The 19,626-nt window shown below is 40.1% G+C and overlaps 2 pseudogenes; one reads left to right on the top strand and one right to left on the bottom strand.

The window, feature by feature from the left end:
- Positions 1 to 11,197: 11,197 nt before the first annotated feature.
- Positions 11,198 to 11,939, top strand: LOC149828186 (F-box protein At4g18380 pseudogene; annotated as a pseudogene).
- A 6,988-nt stretch (positions 11,940 to 18,927) lies between these two features.
- LOC149828185 (copper transporter 6 pseudogene) lies at positions 18,928 to 19,359 on the bottom strand (annotated as a pseudogene).
- Between the last annotated feature and the right edge of the window lie 267 nt (positions 19,360 to 19,626).

Raw genomic sequence — 19,626 nt, 5'->3', positions numbered from 1 at the left:
TTAATAAATGGGTTAGGCGGGTCGACCCATTTACGACACGAACCCATTTAAGCCAAACCTGAACCCGCCTAAGAACCAAGTTGGCGGGTCGTGTCAGATTTTGCCACCCCTACATCCTACCACACGCTGGGCACCTCTGAAAGCTACGGGCAGCGTATTGGGGTTTGATCCAGTGCCTTTATCTTAGCAGCTTCATCAAGCATGTTGTGATTTCAACGAGTATATATGTGATAAGCTGTAGGCTTATTGTTCATGTTCGGTTTGCTGAATTTATTTTATGAGTTTGAACGAGTTCTTCACTCCCATCTCCCTCTCGACTCTGGCTCCCAAGCAGAGCCTTTGTGTTTTCTGTATTAATTGAGTGGGAAGAAGGTGGCATTCGTGGTAGGAGTAGCTAGTGCATGTCACCTTGTGTTGGGACGTTGCAAGTTCAAATCCCAATGGTATCGTTGTATAACTGGTAGGGGTCTGCCTAACTCCAGCTTGCCTTTAAAAAAAAAAGGTGCCATTGGTTTGCTTCGGCACGAAGGTGTTGTGGTCTCGGTGGGTGGGACCCTGGCCGTGATGAGGACAGACCAGGTGGGTTTGGTTTGGTCTGACCGGGCCAGCATAGTGTTTTGTTTATTCGTTTCTTTACTAGCTGGCGTAATGGTCCTTCTGCCTCTTTTTGCCCTTTTTTCTGCTTCGAAATTGGGGTAAAGCGAGAAAAGAAACACTGGCTGTCAATGGGGCGTTTTCTTTATATTTATGTTTGCATGTGCGATCCTGAGTGTTCAATTTAGTGCCCTTTTGACCCTCCATGGTTACTTTCTTTGGGGTACAGCTAGGACTGGTGGATGGGTCAGGGTCCATTGGTGGTTCAGCTCGTGTTTGGCTTGTCAAGAGTTTTTTCAAACTCGTAAAATAAGTTTAAAAACTGGCTGGGTTGATCCGGATCGCTCTGCCACTAGGTCAAAAACAGGTGTAACTCGGTTGTTACAAAACTCGGCCGAGTCATGTCATGTCTCGGCCAAGTCACGAGTGAGTTATATATATATATATACACATATATAATATATTTTATATATAATTATGTATAATATACATATATAAGCAGCGGTTTGACTGGACCTAATATAAACAGAACCAGACCAGAGATCACAGATGGATGACATGTCTAACCTGGTCAAATAAATTTTTTTTTTTTTGATATTTACATGAAGAAACCACACCCAAGATCAGAGACCTAGCCGCGCTGGCTTTGCCTGGTGTGCCACTGTTTTTTTTTATAGTGATCAATTATGGATCTTAAGTGATACTCATGTCAGACCCGGTCTGGTTTAAAACAAACAGACAGGTTCGTATACAACAGGGATCCAATGTCCGTAACCCGACGAACTAACTGGATTCACTTCAATGGTACTATCAAACTGGGGTTCTATAGGATCGAATCTGAGTTGGGAGTGGGTCAAGCCCGATCTGTCAACAAGCCCAATATGTACAATCTTGCCTTATTTGTAACCACTGTGGGTTTCTTTCTTGGTTTAACCTTTTGTACGAACCGTGGTTTGGATGTTTTGGAGACTTGGTGCTGTGTGACTCAGTTTATGTTGATGGGCTAGCTCGTTACATCCTAATGTGGGTGGTAGGGCTTAGAAACTAGCTGAGAATGGCTGGACTCGGTTTGATTCGGTTGCACTTAGTTCATGCAACAGGCCCAGCCGAGTCATGAGCAAATCATTTTACTTTAAAGGAGTCGAGCATTAACTGTTGGTGCTCGGCTCGGGTGAGCTCGAATAGATCTATAGGTTTTAAGCTGTCACAAGGACATGCCATTTTGGCTGCGTGTCCCTGGTGACACAAGAGAACACACCGACACGTACACAATTATTTTAATATTATTAAATTAGTTTATTGCATTTTATTTTTTTAACAAAAATCCATTTTTAATGTTAAAATATCGGCAAAACAACTTTTTATTAATTAAAAATCAAAAAATTCGGTGTCCTCATGGTTCTTTTTTGATTTTTTTTAGAACTTTCAAGTCAAATCCAAATCTCCCATCATCGGGTCCACAAATCATTGAGACAAGGTTTTAAGTATCATATATGCCACAAATATTGTTATAGGAACTTCGTAATGAAGAACAATCTTGTGATAAATTGGATTGTTTTCAAAACTCTCTTGATTATATCAACATGTTTATATTTTTATTAATATTTTTTTTTGGATTTATAACTCGAAGAAACTGCACCTGGCATGAAGACTGATCGTGCTGGCTCTGGATGTACTTAACACTTAAGACAGTTTATTTGATAGGAATCAAGTTTTGAATAATGTTTTTTGGACATAAAATTAAGATTTTTTAAGTGATAAAATTTTGATACATTCTGAGCTGTTGATATTTGAAGATTATAAAAAACCTGCATATATGTTATATTTTCTACTAAATAATGATTATGTTATATTTTTTACTAAATATTAATGATTGTAAATCATATATGTAGTGTCTGATCAACAAAAAAATGCAGAAATTCATTGTAAGCACACTTACTGATGAAAGAATACAGTATTTTTTTTTTACGATGAGGAACTGGATCACTCAGGATCGAGACGCATTGGCATCGGGATCTAGTCATTCCTAAGGTCATACCCACCTTGAGATCTCATTGTTAGACAAAATTCAACTCTGCAGATGTGATCTACAGGGTTCTTTTAGTGAAGATTGGTGTTTGAATCGCCAAAATCGGACTTATTTGCACAACTTGTCATCGATGCAACAATCGATAGCCATAAAAAATACTAAATTTTATGATCTAAAACCATATTTTAAGTTAAAAATATGAAATTCAAGAGTCGACTCCTGTCAAATCAATTATGTGAGATCCAATTGGTAGAAATTGTTTTAATAGAAACAACTTGCAACTGTGAGATCTCACTTGGTTATGACGTTAAGGATGACTGGATCTCCATTCAACCCTGTCCTGAGTGGTGAAGTGAAATTGAACTTACAATAGTTCCTGATAAAGCCATCATTATGCAAATCTAAGATGGGATTTTCAAGAAAGATACTATCTTCCTATCAAATCAATCATGTGGGTCTAATGCATCCATGAGATGCAGGATCCCTGCACTCTGATTCGACATCTTGATCTCTCATTCATCAAAACTTTGATATGAAGGTCTCTTACCAAACTAGCTAATTTGATAACCTTCTAAATAGATTGAACCTATCCTGAATCAAATTCAATGATCTAATATCCAAATACAAAAGATCAAAAATGAGGTGTAACTAGACTAGATAGACCCGAATCTCTCTTTTGAATTCCAACTTTTGAATCGAACCCTTCTCTGCAGCATGAACCAGCAAACAAAGTAGCTCGTCTTCATCTTTTAAATGATGCACTACATACTTCCACAGGCCAGAGAGAATATTGTACTGTGTTTGAAGTATACTGATTGCAGCAGAATACTTCATTGTATTGACCACTGACGGCTAGAGAATAAGAAGGATCAGTCTAATTCTTCAAGTCATGGACCTCAATCAAGAATGAAGAATCCAAGGTCCGGACCTGACACAAACCAAGATGGTGTGGGTTCAGATGGGTCAGACGAATTGGGTCCGGGCACCGACTAGGTTCCTTCTACCAAGTTGTGCAATGTCCATATGCAGATGAGTGAGACTCAGTCCAGCATGTGAGTAGCAATAATGTAGGGGTGTCAATGGGTCGGGTTTGGTTCGGATCCAGGTAGAACCAAACCCAAACCTAACTTGGGATGATGGTACTGTGTCCAGACCTGGTCTAATCGAACCCACCATAAAACAATATTTTTTTATTATTTTTACATTGAAAAGTTATGGATCTTATTCGAAACATGGGTCGGGCCCAGGTCTGCTATGAAATTTCACAAACCATACCCACTTCCATATATTAATCGGACCCTTCAGGTCCGACCCAGATTCTAATCCTACCTTCTTATTTATGACCAAACCCTGACCCTGTAGGGTTTGGTACGGGTCAGGTCTGGGTCAAACCCGAGCCATTGACACCCCTACAATCATGGCAGAAACACCTAGAAAATATGACCCAAAGTTGAACACAACCAAGAAATGGAAGATGAAACAATGTTAAGGAACCTACTCCAAGATATCTTAAATAGGGCTTAAAACAGTTTGGATCTTATCAGGATGTTATCATGTCCGAATCCAAATAAAAAATATACAATGTGTACATGAATCTGGATGCAGATCTCAAAAAGATCCAAGATGGTAGAGTTGGTCTGGATCGGAAGCACAAGTGGTAATACTGGGTGTGGTAAAAATAATTGAAAAACTAAGCAATTTGCATGTAACAGAAAGCGAGAAAAAAAAAAGAATTGGATTGGATTTTGATCCAAAAAATACTCCGGATGCAATTCACATGGCAGAGCAGAATAGGTCGTATTGTATATGACCAACTTAGTGGTGATATTCAATCCCCACTGCACATCTCACTTGATAGATGTGCGGAAGTGTGGGCCCCCTCCCACAAATGCCAAACGAGATCCATGATTCCCGAATGAGATGAGCCAGAGAAAGGATTGTATCCTGTGACGTGTGATGCTGCATTTGATCCTAACCGTCTAACCAAATGCAAAATTTGGACGGCTAAAATCAGCCTACATTTTCACTAAGGGTGTTAACGGGTCGGATCCGGTTTGGACCCAGGTACGTCAAAACTGTGATCTGACTTTAAGGTGCCCCTAACTAGATTTGAACCCGGGTCCAATCAGCTCTGCAATAAGAAAAACCATACCCGGGTCCTATAAGAATTACATGAAACAAACCTAGTCCAGATCTGACAATATATATATATTTTTTTACATTTTTACATTAAACAATCACTAATCTTAATCAGAACTGGTCAGACCTGGATCTGTTATGAAATTTCACAAACCATACTCAGCTCCATTTACTATTCTCACCCTCTGGGTCCTACCTAGAATCTAATTGGGCCTCCTCCTTTATTACCAAACCCTGACCTTATAGGGCTTGGTACGGGTCAGGTCCAGGTCAAACCTGATCCATTCACACCCTTAATTCTCACCTATCCGTACATGTGTTCTTTGCGACAGTAGAGGACACGACTCACCTATTTTGGTTTTGCCCGGTAGTTCTAGACCTATTTTTTCAAACTTGGGGTGCACCACTTGTTCAAACTCGTTCGAGTTTTGTTATTAAGGACCTCTTGCTTGGTCCCATGATTTTTACGAAACGAAAAAAAAAAATAGAGATTATTGTGGCGGGTATGGTTGTTTTCAGCATGGTGGGTGATTTGAATTGAAAGAAACGATATCCTTTTCAGGGGCATCAAATTTAATTTCGAAACGCTAAGTCAGCGGTTTATGTCTGATGTGTATCTGGCTCTTAAATTACATAGTAGAGATGGGGGGTTGGATCTACTTGTACTCTGAACTGTGCACAGTCATCGTCTATGTTCCTCTCTCGTCCAATATTTCGTTGGATGTATTTTGGTAATGTTGAATGATGCTTTCTCTTCTTTCAACTCTCTCTTTTCTTCTACCTTTATTATTTATTAAATCTCACCCTATTTAGGTTGTCTCGCTTACCGAGTTCTTTAGCCTAAAACCTGTAACCCGTCTTTTACCCAATTTTTTTTTTAAATGCAAGCTGGGTTGGGTAGACCCCACCAGTTACTATTCAAAGTACCACTGAGGTTTGAGCCTGCAACGTCCCACCACAAGGAGATGTGCACTGACAACTCCTACCAATCACGTGAAGCCCCTGTTGGTGAATACATCCAACTTTGGCCTGATGGAAACTTACTAATTTACATCCAGTCAACTTGGTGACATTTACCAGCTAGCCCTGCCAGATGAGCATCTAGTTAGGTTGCCCCAAGGGGGTTAGCATAGTGGGATGGGGCCTTCCCTACTAGACCGGCAGTCAAGGTTCGATTTTCATGGGGCGTCACCCCTCTCTGCAAGCCAATGCGTCGCATAGGCTCTGGGGGCAGGGGTCCTATCCTTGGAGTTTTATGCTGCCGGTATGACCATAGGTATGGCAGGCTGAGACAGCGCAACCAGGTCATTGTCTCAGGTGCTGTTTCTTCGAGTTATAAATTAAAAAAACAATCTGGTTCCCTCCTTTGTAGAAACAGTACCATTGTTATCGATTAAATAAGCCTGGCCAACTCAATACGAAGGATTCCGGTTCGATTCCCGCTGGTGCTACCCCTTGAGTAAGCAAACACCTAGCATAGGCTCTGAGGGCAAGGGTCCTAGCATCAAAGTTTTAGGCCACTGGGATGAGAACTATGTCTCGGTGTCCGGGTTCGATTTCTTCGGGTTATAAAAAAAAAACATGTGGGAAAGGGGCATCCAAATCACATTGAATGGTCAGCAGTACTGGACTATAATAGAGGGTGGTCCTGGTCTGAAACTGGTTTAGTTAATTACATCTGAATCTGATCAAACAAATTGAGTTGGAACCAAGTCCAGATCAAGACTCCTGAAGATGGTTTCATTTTAGACTCCAAATCTGGGTGTTTGAAACATGCCCAAGAACCTGCCTGGAAGTTGGACTGAGATTACACAAGTTAGGTTTGGGTTTGGTTCTACTTGGATCCGAACCAAACCCGACCCATTGATACCCCTACATTATTGTTACTCACATTCAGGACTGAGTCTCACTCATCTGCTGGACTGAGTCTCACTCATCTGCATATGGACATTGCACAACTTGGTAGAAGGAACCTAGTCGGTGCACGGACCCAATTCGTCTGACCCGTATGAACCAACACCATCTTGGTTTGTCTCAGATCCGGACCTTGGATTCTCCATTCTTGATTGAGGTTCATGACTTGAAGAATTAGACTGATCCTTCTCATTCTCTAGCCGTCAGTACTGGGCAATACAATTGAAGCATTCTGCTGCAATCAGTATACTTCAACCAGAGTACAATATTCTCTCTGGCCTGTGGAAGTATGTAGTGCATTATTTAAAAGATGGAGACGAGCTACTTTGTTTGCTGGTTCATGCTGCAGAGAAGGGTTGGATTCAAAAGTTCGAATTCAAAACGTGGGCCAGGAGGTCGAACCATGTGGTGCAGTAGCAGACATATCTGGTGTAGTTAACACCTCATTCTGATCTTTTGCATTTGGATATTAGATCATTGAATTTGATTCACAGTTTTTTTTAGGATAGGTTCAATCTACTTGAAAGGTTATCAAATTAGGTAGTTTGGTTTGATTAAATTCAAGGAACCGAATGAGAGATCTAGATGTCAAATCAAAGCTGATGAAATATTATCTAAAGATCAAGATGTCAAATCAGAGTAGTGGAGGGATCCTGCATGTCATACATGCAAGTTGTTCCTATTAAATCAAATTCTACGGATTAGACCCAGCATGATTGATTTGATAGGTATCGACTCTTGGATAGTATCTTTCTTGAAAATCCCATCTTTAAGTTCAATTTCACTTCACCACTCAGGACAGGGGTGAATGGAGATCCAGTCATCCTTAACGTCATACCCAAGTGAGATCTCACAGTTGCAAGTAATTTCTATTAAAACAAACCCTACCAATTGGATCTCACATAATTGATTTGACAGGAGTCGACTCTTGAATTTCATATTTTTAACTTAAAATATGGTTTTAAATAATAAAATTTAGTATTTTTTATGGCTATTGATTGTTGCATCGATGACAAGTTGTGCAAATAAGTCAGATTTTGGCGATTCAAACACCAATCTTCACTAAAAGAACCCTGTAGATCACATCTGCAGAGTCGAATTTTGTCAGAACAAATTGCAACAATGAGATCTCACGGTGGGTGTGACGTTAGGAATGACTAGATCTCGATGACAATGTGTCGCGATCCTAAGTGATCGAGTTCCTCATCGTAAATAAAAAAAAAAAACTGTATTCTTTCATCAGTAAGCTTGCTTACAATGGAGTGATTTTGGGTCTGTACGAGTCTTGGAAAGATTGCCCCCGGATCGGCACCCGCTCTTGCATGGGTGTTTTTTTTTTTTTACAGATTATAGCTGATAATTCATTCAATGAACTGGTAGAGGTCTGCTTAACTCCAGCTTGACTATCAAAAAAAAAAAAGTGTTCTAATAGTTGAGTAGGACCTCCACCAGCTGTGGATGCATTGCATGCAATCTCTAAAATTTGTAAGGATGGCAGTGGACTGAGGTGGGGGTGAAGGAAAGGTCTCGACCCCAGTTCCGTCTCAAAATCCAGACCTCCATCCAAACCTTCATTCCTGTTTCATGTCCTCCATCCCTGGTTCAAATGGGGCGAGGCGGCCCCATTTTCCCTTGGTCCATTGCCATCCCTCAAGAAGGATTGGGGATGGGGCGGGACAGGGAAGCGTAAGTCCATCCCCGCATGGGTTTTGATTTTAACCTCCACCCCTTCCTTCATCCCCATTTCATGTCCTCCATCCTTGATCCAAAAGGGACGAGGCGGGGCAGAGCCCCGCTTCTCGATCCACTGCCATCCCTAAAGATATGTCTCATCTGCTATTACTTTGGCTTTACCTACCCTCTAATTTATATATAATGATACCATAATTTCACAGTACCTACTCTCACCTAATAAAAGCTTCAAATTTTCAATAATTTTCAGCATTTTTTTATTGATCAGACCCTACATATAGAATCTACAATCATTATTTAGTGGAAAATATAACATATATGCAGGTTTTTTATAATCTTAAAAAATCAACGGCTCACAATATATACAAATTTTATGACTTAAAAAATCTTAATTTTATGTCAAAAAAAATGATTCCTATCAAATAAACTGTGTTAAGTAAATCTATAAGGTCTGATTGAGAAGATGCAACCTGACTTCTAGTAGGCAGAGAGTAGGTGCTATGGGAGCAACGTAGCTGAGTTCTCCACTTTTTTTTTTTTTGAAAGGCAAACTGGGGTTAGGCAGACCCGCACCAGTTACACAACATACCATTGGGTTTTGAACTTGCAACGTCCCAACACATGGTGAAGTGCACTAACAGCTCCTACCAAACAAGTAGAGCGCTTGTCATTAGGCACCAGCCTGGCGGTCTGTCTTCTTCTAGTCCCACCTGCTTTCCACCACTTTGGGCATTCTAAAAGAAACCAGCCATTGCTTTCGAGGGAGGAACAGGTGCTATGTGATTGCACACTTTTAATGTACTGCACCCGATCACCCACCACTAGGGGTGGCAATTGGGTGGGGTTGGCGTGTCAGCATACCTCAACCCGAACCCGACCCGTTTATTAAACGGGTCGGCTGTGGCAAACACGAACCCGACCCGTTTAATAAACGGGTAACCCGACACGACCCGCCAACCCATTTAATAAATGGGTTGGGTCGGGTAAACGGGTTTTCAGGTTGGCGGGTTGGCAGGTAGTCAGGTTGGCGGGTTGGTAGACGGGTCGGGTTGGCGGGTTGACCCACCCGCCTAACCCGTTTATTAAACGGGTCAGCCGGGTTGGCGGGTTGGCATACCCCCAACCCGACCTGTTTAATAAACGGGTTACGCGGGTCGACCCGTTTATTAAACGGGTTGGCTTAATCCCAACCCGAACCCGCCTAAGAGGTGGGTTGGCGGGTAGTGTCAGAAATTGCCACCCCTACCCATCACAGCATGTCAGTTGTAGGGCCCAACAACAGATGGTGGGTTGTCATGTACAGCAGCACACCAAAAGTGACAATCACATTGCACCTAATCTGCCCTCATTGCCGTCAGGACAACCATAAGTACATAGGGTACCATTATATTTCCAACCCATATAGCTCAAGTTATCTTTTAGACTCCAACAGTGCAAGGGCCTTCCCTTCCCCACCTTTACACACTATTTAATGAGAGCATATCAGGTCATATTGTATGTAACCGATCATCAGTCATATTCATTCCCCACTGCACATCTCACTTGGGCACGGAGCGCTTGAGAATTATGAGTGGGAGTCATGAACATCTTCATCAAGTGAAATGCACAGCGGGGATGAATGTAACCAAAGAATCGGTTGTATACAATATGACCAGATCTGATCTGCTTTGGTATTTAGTGTTGGATATTAATTTTCATGATAAGAGGCACTAAGGTGATGAATGATCATGGGGCCCAAACTCTAGCAAATCATATGCTGTGCCTGCAGGCAGTCTTGCTCAAGTGGTGAAGTTGGCAGATTGTGTGGGGAAGGTATGGTGTGAAGAGAATCTCATGCATCAAACACATGTTGGGTCAAGTCAGACACATGGTTTTGCTTTGGTGGTGGGGGGATCGGGGTGGGTGGCTAGTGCCTTTCATGGTTGTGGGTTTTGTGATTCCTCTGCATGTCCTAAGACTTCAATTTAATCAAATATATTTCCTTTTCTTTCCATCATATCTACACATCATATAATTCTTTATCAAAGTTGCCAACTTAATCGGTAAAATAGTTGTGTTTAAACCTAGTTATGATCTTTTGTGTATTTGAATGAAGCGGATTTGTTCGTACCATCAGTCAGTGTAGAAAAATCATGACATCAAATAAAAAAAATGTAGTGGTGAAAGATTATGATTTTTTATTGATATTTTATAAATTACATAATATCACTACAAAAAAAATGCGGATTAGCAATGAAAATTTGCGACGGAAATAATTCATCTCAAATTTGCGACAGATTAGCTAGAGAAAACTAGTCATCTTTAAAATTGGAATTAGCAACGGATTTGCGTTGTCTCAAAATCCATCGTTAATTAGCGACGAAAACATTCTTTCCCAAACTCCATTGCAACTTCGCGACGGATGAGCGGCAAAATAATTCTGTCGCTAATTTGTAATGAATTTTGCAATAGAATATTTTTGTCTCTAATTTTCGATTTAAACCGATCAATCTAGGGTGCAAAATTCTCCCTCCCTCTCTCTCTCTCGTTATCGAGTGGCTTGGGATGTCGATGGTGGTGGTGGACCACTTCGATCGGCTTCCTGACTCCATGTTGCTCCTCATCCTGAACAAGCTAGGCAACATGAAGGCCCTCGACCGTTGCTCTGCTGAGCGCTTCACCTCCCTCCTCCCCCAGGCTGATTTCGTCATCGTCCGCGTCGACTGCATCATCTTCGGCGACATCGATGACCCCTCTATCGGCAGCGACACCAAGCCGGGCAACGTCCTCGCCCACCTCGCCAATCTGCTCCTCGGCATCCTCCTCCAGCCGATCCAGGCCATCCAGTAGATGATCGGTTCCAAGCGCATCATCCTCGTGGAGGTCTCCCACCACTCCCCCTGCGAGGTCCTTCGCTCCTTCAAGGAGCTCCGCTGGCTTCACATCGAGCTCGCCAACAACAAGCTCGACGTTGACGACGGCACCCTCCTCAAGTGGAAGGCTGAGTTTGGGAGCTCACTCGAGAGTTGTGCCATCCTCGGCGCCACCTCCTTCCGCCAGTGGTCCGCTGCTGGCGACGATCTGCCATTGAAGCCGAGAGGGACCACAATTGCGGCCCCGAGGACCAGGGAAACATCCCAGAGTCATTTTACACGAACGACGGGCTGAAGCTGCACATCTTCTGGACGATCACCTCGCTGATCGCCGCCTCCGCCCGGCATTACCTCCTCCCATATCATGGCAGAGCATCCGACGCTTGATAGTCTGGTTCTCACCGATGTCGACAGGCAGGGGATGCTCTGCATGGGGAAGGAGCAACTCGCAGAGTTCCGGTGCTCAATGTGGAAAAGTGGTGTCTTGATACTTGTAGAAATTGTTCATTCGCTTGGGATTGATCCAATGCTCAATGTGGAAAAGTGTTCCTTCTCTTGGGGAAGAAATTGTTTCTTTCTCCCTTCTTTTATTCTTTTTAATTGTTCCTTCGCTTGGGATTGATCCAGTGCTCAATGTGGAAGAGTGATGTCTTGCTGCTCATAGAAATTGCATCATGGCAGTGTGCCATTGTAAAGCTGGAGTAGATCAGAGTATCTCTTAAAAACTCTCTTACTGTTGCATTTGATGTCTGATATATTACTTGTTGCTCTAGAGTTGATATGTTTCCATATACATCTTTTTGTAGATTATTGTGGTATCCGTTTTCCTTAGTTGTCAGTAATTCTGCTTTTTTATGTGCATCAGGTCTACCATTTCTTTTTAAGTTGCTTTGTTTTGGGTGTCTTTCCTATTTGTGGCACAGAAGATTTGGATAGAAAGCGTGTAAAGGTATGGTCAGACATCTACCTGCAATACTATCATCAATTCTTTTTAATTATGTGGATGCATTTTAGGACTTGCTTTGTGGTTTGGTTTCTTCAACAATTTTGAAGGTCAGTGAAATAACTATGAATTGAGGTATTGTATTTGTTTCAATTTTAAGGTATACTTAATGATTGTTTCGGTATTAACTGGATGTATACAAATATCTCTTGTGAAACAGGTCTTTCTGGAGCAAATCTTTTTATTTATCAGATTCCTCAAGAATTTGGTGATCAGGATCTTGCAAATGCTTTTCAGTCTTTTGGTCAAGTATTGAGTGCTAAAGTCTTTGTTGATAAAGCAACTGGTGTTAGCAAATGCTTTGGTAAACAAACTCTTCATCTTATTTTATTTATGATACAGATGCAATACTTATTTCTCATGAGAAATAAACTTTCATTAAATTTTGTTTATCAACACTAATACTTTATGCTTATATGTACTTTTTCTTTTATACACAACTTATATAAATTGTATAACGAGAATTTTTTTCTCGATATTTATATTTCAAACATTTTTTTTTTAATTTTTTTTAAAATTTTGTGATGGATTAGCGACGGATTTTATCTGTCGCTAATATTTGGTTTTGCGATGAAATGTAATCCGTTGCTAATCCATCGTTAAAATAACGACAAATATGTATCTGTCGCAAAACCGAATTCGTGCTTATTTAGCGGCAGACTCGTGACAGATCATGTCTGTCGCTAATCTATCATAAATTAGCGACAAAATCAATGACAGATCAATTATGTTGCTATTTAGCGACCAAAAAATTGTGACTGACACAATCCATCGCTAATCCGTCACTAAATGTATTAGCAACGGATTTGCGATGGATGAACAACAAATAACGTCGATCGCTAATCCACATTTTTCTTGTAGTGTATATACAATGCAAAATAAAAGATGACGATAACAAGTCACCGATCTCTATTATATCCCAATTCACTCAAGGGATTCACGATGATCTCTTCTATCTCCTCTTTGAATTAAGCAATTTAAAATTTGAAACTTACCTAAGTTAAAAATGAGAAATTACATTTTTCACATTTACCATACCCTAAATAAAAACACAGTAAATAAGATAAATTTAACAAATCTAACAGTCAGAGCGCATATCTTGAAAATGAATTGTGAAAAAACATCAACTCTCTCTAAGTTTTACATTGTCTTTGGCAAATTCCTCTGTGAAGCCTGAGCGCAGATTATGTCATATTAGATATAACAGATTCATTGATAATTCTTTGGCAATATTACATCTCACTTGATGGAGATGTTCTTGATCGAAAGTTCCGAAATACCAGTGAAGGTAGGTGGTATTAATTAAACCGTCACTAAATACCATCTCCCCTTTCATCTCCGGCTCCCAAACAGAACCATGAAACCAGCTTTTTGACGCCTCTCTCTCTCTCTCTCTCACTTTGCCACACATGGAAAACAGGACCATGAGCGGGATCTTAACTCGGTTAGCTAGCCCTATTGTTCGGACTGGGTGTCAGTGGATCCGAACTGGGATCTGGAAGTGTAAAGAGGTTAGATATATGGGTTGGACGCAGTTGGTCCAGGTTGTGCACTGACTTTGAGGAACAGATGCAAATGGGTTGGATCCAAGATGGAGGTTTAACAATTTTGACTTTGAGGAACCGATGCAAATGTGTTGGATCCAAGATGGAGGTTTAACAATTTTTGGCTGTTCAGAATCCCTCATGTGTTTAGCTGTTCTGGATCTGGACCGTTTGCATACCTACTTGCAGTGTACTTACTGGGTAAAATCTGGATCCACCTAATTAATTCACGTGCAAGGGCCATCCAACTTGGTTAGATCTGCTTCAGATCCATATCCAGTTCCACGTCAAGGAATGGCCAGACCTCAGACTTGTTTCAGGTCTGACTGAGGTTCATACTCTAATAACCACCAATTTGTGCTACTAACTTAAGGTGGGTTCAGGTGTAGACCTGTTGGAAACATAGAAAGAACTGACCAAGCTGACCCAATTTTTTGTGGCCCAGTTAGGTTGTGTTGCAATGACTTGGTTCATGTCCAATCAATTCGAGATTCTATTTGATTTCTGTACTCGGAAAAGAGAAGAAATATCCATAGACCAAGAGGAGTCGGGTTTGGCATAGTGGGATGAGACCTAGGCTGCTAGGCAGGTGGTTTAGGTTCAAATTTCATATGTGTCACTTCTTGCGCAAGCCAAAGCGCGGTGACTCCCTAGAGGCAAGGCAAGGGATAAGCCCACATGGTTTTACGATTGCCAAGAAAATGACTCTTAAGTATGGCAGCCATCACGACTAGGTCTCTAATCTTGGGGCTGGTTTATCCATAAAGCCACTTATTTATCTAGAAAAATATGATAAGATGGGGGTATTGCTTTAGTGGATATAGTTGCCTCCCTTAATTTAGGAAGACGGAATGAACAAAAAAATTTATTACAAAAAAATAATTGTTCAAATCTGCCTGATGACAAAAACAACAAATAGCTAGATGTAAAAGGATCATGTTGATAAAAGAGAGACTTTGCATATATTTAAGAAAAAAATTCACATGTTTAGAAGAAAATCTCTCTCTCTCTCTCTCTCTCTCTATATATATATATATATATATATATATATATGAGAAAATCCGTATATATAAAGTTCACATATTCATATATTTTCTTTAGAATAGTCTCCGTTATCGAATCTGTATATCTTAGATTTGACTTTAAAAACCTGTATTTTTATAGTCATTAAAAAGCTGAGACATAGACACTATAACTTTAATGTTTTGAGTCAGAACAAGAAACCCTTATAAGTTTCTTTTTTTGAGTTATAAAAACAGAACAAAATATGATCTACAGATAGAAACAACTGAACAGTCTATCTTTCAAAGAATGTTTCTTTATAACTCTTCATCAGATAAATGTGATCTTTGTGGTGTAGAAAAATAAATGCCATAATCCATCTTTATCATTTTTATTAATTTTTCAAAATTTTGGCATAGATTGTCAAAAAATAGTATAGAATAATCAGAATCGGCATAACTATACTCCTTAATCTCTTGTTTTAGGAACGTTGTTGGGACTATATCTCAATTTTCATTCATCATTTTTCAACAAATCAAGTATATATCAATAAAAAAATATTTCTGTCTAGTTTCTTTGTTTTTTTTTGTGTTTTTTTAAAATCCTTCATTTTTCTAGATAAAAAATCTGTGACAGCCTATCATAAATCTTGGATGCACTACTTAGGTACATATTTGAGAGAAAATTCGCACATGCAAAGGTTAAAATAATTCTTTTACATTCAACTCTTTGCAGCTTTGATCATCAGGTGAATTTTGAGAAATTATAAGGTTTTTAGAAAAACACATAATTTTTACCATTTTTTAAAATTATTATAAGCAAAATGGATCCTTTGAATGATAATCACATTTTCCTTTTTGATTCACAATATATGCAATGTGGAGCGACTTGCCTGCATCCATCTTGGCATTTCTTGAGATGAATGGTCAGCAATAGTGGAGCTGTATGCTAAGCATGCAGTGACACTGCATAAAAAATGATCTCTTTCTTTTTCAAGGATAAGCTGATTATTTTCCAACATATCAAACAGTTTTTTTTAGAGGGCCACGTAAGGCAGGGTGGTCATGGGGCCCCACCGGGGTTTTTCGCTTGGGGGAAGGACTCTCTCTCTCTCTCTCTCTCTCTCTCTCTCTATATATATATATATATATATATATATATATATATATATATATATATATATATATTTAGAGAAAAGTATGACTTAGTCAATCATGAGATACTTTGTTTCCTAACTAACTGACTGCTCCATGAGAATTTCCCTAGTAGACTTTCTCATGAAATCTGTTCCTCGATCGGTTCTGCTCCAGAATGACCTAGGTCTTAGGTTTGTTAATTTGTTAATGTCTTATTATTTTACGTTATATATCTAAATAAATTAATGATCACATCACCGATGGTTGATGTGCTTTAGCCTTTCTTCATTTAGGTTCTCTTGAACTTCCATTCATTCGATTAACATGAATTGATTTCTTTATGTAGTTATATATTCTGCAAATTAAGGATATAAATGGTTTGGATTCGGGTCATATATGACCAATACCAGATCCAACTAATTGGATATTGGCTAAAAGAATTCAGATTCAGATGTGGACTTTCTGACAAGAAACGGGACATATTGCTGTTCGGAATGATTCAACTGAAAATTAAGGGTTCGTTTGAATAGGCGTCTTGCGCGACTCTGTCGTACCGACCCCTCCCCCTTGGAACGATGTGGACGGTGACCGGGAGGGGGGCGGGGGATTGACAGTGTTCAATAAATAAATAAATAAAGAGGTCCCACAGGACATTGTGTCCTGGACAAGAACAGTCAGGTCTGTGCTGGATAGTGTGTTCTGTCCAAGCTTGGACAAGCAGTCAAACGCCCCCCTAACAGCAAGATTATAGAGAGGACAATCCATGAGGATGGTGGCTATGCATTCTAAAGCAGGTTGAAATCTCAATACTGCACCAGTTGGGATATTCTCAGAATATTGGGCCGGTAAGTATTTGATTCTCTAGTATAATTTGGCTGTAGTTAGATCAATTTATAATGAAGTTTGCCTTCTGATCACATTTGCATGGTCATTACTATTTTATAGCCTATTTATTTTTGTTTGTATATCTTATAGCAGGGTCTACAAGTGCAGATTTTATGCTTACTTCCACTCAGAAATGGACATGTTTCTACACTAATTACTACTAAACTTTGTGGGAAATTCTTTACTTGATTGCATTTTTCTTATTCAGCACAATACCACTTTTCTCATATTAGCATTTGTTAAAATGGTTATTTTATCTATTCTTAAGCACTTTAAATATACTTGATGCCTAACATTATTAAGTATTTTGCACTTGGGGACCAGAGAAAAGCTTTAGCTGAGTGATATCAATCTGTGGAAAAGCATAACATGCTTTATCCCACTTGTCCCCAAGTGCAAAATATTTCATTATTAAGTAAATAAATAAATGAAACAGGCCATATTTTGCTAGACTAATATTTTATTTTTAAAACCTTATATTTCTTCCATATGTTATTAATCGTTTTCCCTATATTCTTTAAATTTAACGTATACCAAAAAAAAAAATTTCTTAGTGGAGAAAATTGGCAAAAACAAAAATTGTGAGATTTCTTTTGTGATCGCATCTTTTAATGCCACCCCCCCCAAAAAGAAAGTTAATCCAATCACTTTAACTATACCACATTAAAAACACAATCATCATGATCTGCCAAGTGCTCATATAGATTTTCCTTTTTGGTTTGTGGATTTCTTGTGTCACTAAAATCATACTTTAGCTAGGTGCAATTTATTCTTTTTCCCTGTGTTAGATGGTTGTGAATTGGCTGATTCAGACCGAGTCGTATCGTACTGGCCAAAAATTGACTCGCAACGAGCTGACTCAACTTTTTTTTATATATTTTTAATATTATACTGACACTTGTCATCTGCTAGTTAAAAATTGGCTGATTTAGTGACTTATGAACCAGCACACTTTATTTCGTGATGTTCTCGTTCGGACACAAATAAATCAACTGCACATAAAAATTCCCTTATGTATATTATTCATTTTTCTTATTGCCAAAATAAAAAGTTGGCAACTTGAAAGACTGGTAAAAATTCTCTCTCTCTCTCTCTCTCTCCATATATATATATATATATATATATGTGTGTGTGCGCCCACCCTAACCAAGATTTCTGGCTCTGTTCTGGGTTTGAACTCATAGTAAGTCTGAGCTAAATTAGCCAAGCTCCAACTGATTCATTTACTAAAACAATTATTTTTGTAAAACTGGACATAGGTTATGGGTTTGAACCATAAACCTATTAAACTAAGCTCGAGTGGGTTTTGAATTTATGACGTCCCACCAAATTGATGATATTTGCAAGTCACCCCTACCAGATGAGCCAGGCCCTTGTAGGCTACAGACTACATTTCATGATATAAAATATATCCAAATAGTTTACTAATGAACCTATATAAGCTGAACTGAGCCAAGCTGAACACTTGTTCATGTTCAGTTTGCTAAGCCTATTTTATGAGTTCGAATGGGACGTGTCCACCAACATCTCATCTCAGCCTCATCATTTCTTTAATTTATTTTTCTCGGTAATCTATTCAGAGAGTAGAAAGAAAGGCTTCTTTCTCCCCTCAAAACCACAAACGGAGCCTCGAAGAAACAAGGGGCACTTCCTCTGTGTGGTTCTCATGCCAAGCATCACGACGACCAAAAGGTTAAAAATACACCCCTGTATTCAGCAGCCTCTTCATGAACAATACCAAACCAGGCAAACTCAAACACTTGTTGGCATAAAATTTCCCACGTAACCCATTCTATATATTTGTGTCAACAACCACAGGGAGATTGGAAAAGAAAGAATCACAGAACGCGCTTGAATCATTCTCCTCATGTTTAATCCATTGCATTGCCAAAATTACCAAGATTCAAGAAATGGTACCACCGTACCAACTACCATGAAAGGGAAGAGAGAGAGACTATTACCAAGAGTTAAGAAATGGTAACAACTACCATGAAATGGGAAAACATGGTGAGAGAGAGAGAGAGAGAGAGAGAGAGAGAGAGAGAGAGAGAGAGAGAGAGAGAGAGAGAGAGAGAGAGAGAGAGAGAGAGAGAGAGAGAGAGAGAGAGTCCCAACATAGGTATAGCAGATGTATGTCTTAACAGGATCTTGGGAGCCCATTCTGATGCTTTTCACCATTCTCCCTGTGACGCTTGAAGACGCTGCTCCCGAACAGCAAGAAGCCCAAGGCATGGCCGCCAACGGCAACCAGCAGGACGCCCACGTTGAAGGACATGACCGCGAGCATCACCAAGTAGCCCAATCCCACACGCAGCGTGTAGAGGAGGGCCTGCAGCAGCCCCGCCGCTGCGCTATCTGGCGAAACCCGCCGGGCCAACTTGCAGAAGGCGAGCCACTCCACCAACATGGACACCAAGAACACCAAAATCAGGGAGAGGACGTAGAGGCCCAGCCTCCCCCCCGGCCACCCATCGAACAGTACATCCACGTCCTTACCCCAGAAGAAGGTCATATGTATCGATATCATCTTCTGCTGCACTCCAGTGCCTTCGCCGCTGGTGGGTGCCATCCTCATTCCCTCCATCTCTCTCTCTCTCTTGGTGAGTTCTTCAGTGAGGGTTATGGTTAGGGTATGCTTTATTTTTATTATGAGCATTGTGGGAATCCAATATGAGCGTGAAGACCAAGGGATAGGATTGTGATGGGCTGATGCTCAGAATCAACTGAGATCAGGTGACATGTGAATGCATGCTTTAAGTGTGCTGCTATGCCTGTTTATCTACCATCTGCCCTCAACTGACAGGCTGCAACTCAAAAATGAAGCGTGATCAGGTGC

Source organism: Nuphar pumila, chromosome 9 (genome assembly GCF_984573655.1).
Source record: "Nuphar pumila chromosome 9, dmNupPumi1.hap1.1, whole genome shotgun sequence".
NCBI lineage: Eukaryota > Viridiplantae > Streptophyta > Magnoliopsida > Nymphaeales > Nymphaeaceae > Nuphar > Nuphar pumila.
This window is presented reverse-complemented; position numbering and strand designations above follow the sequence as displayed.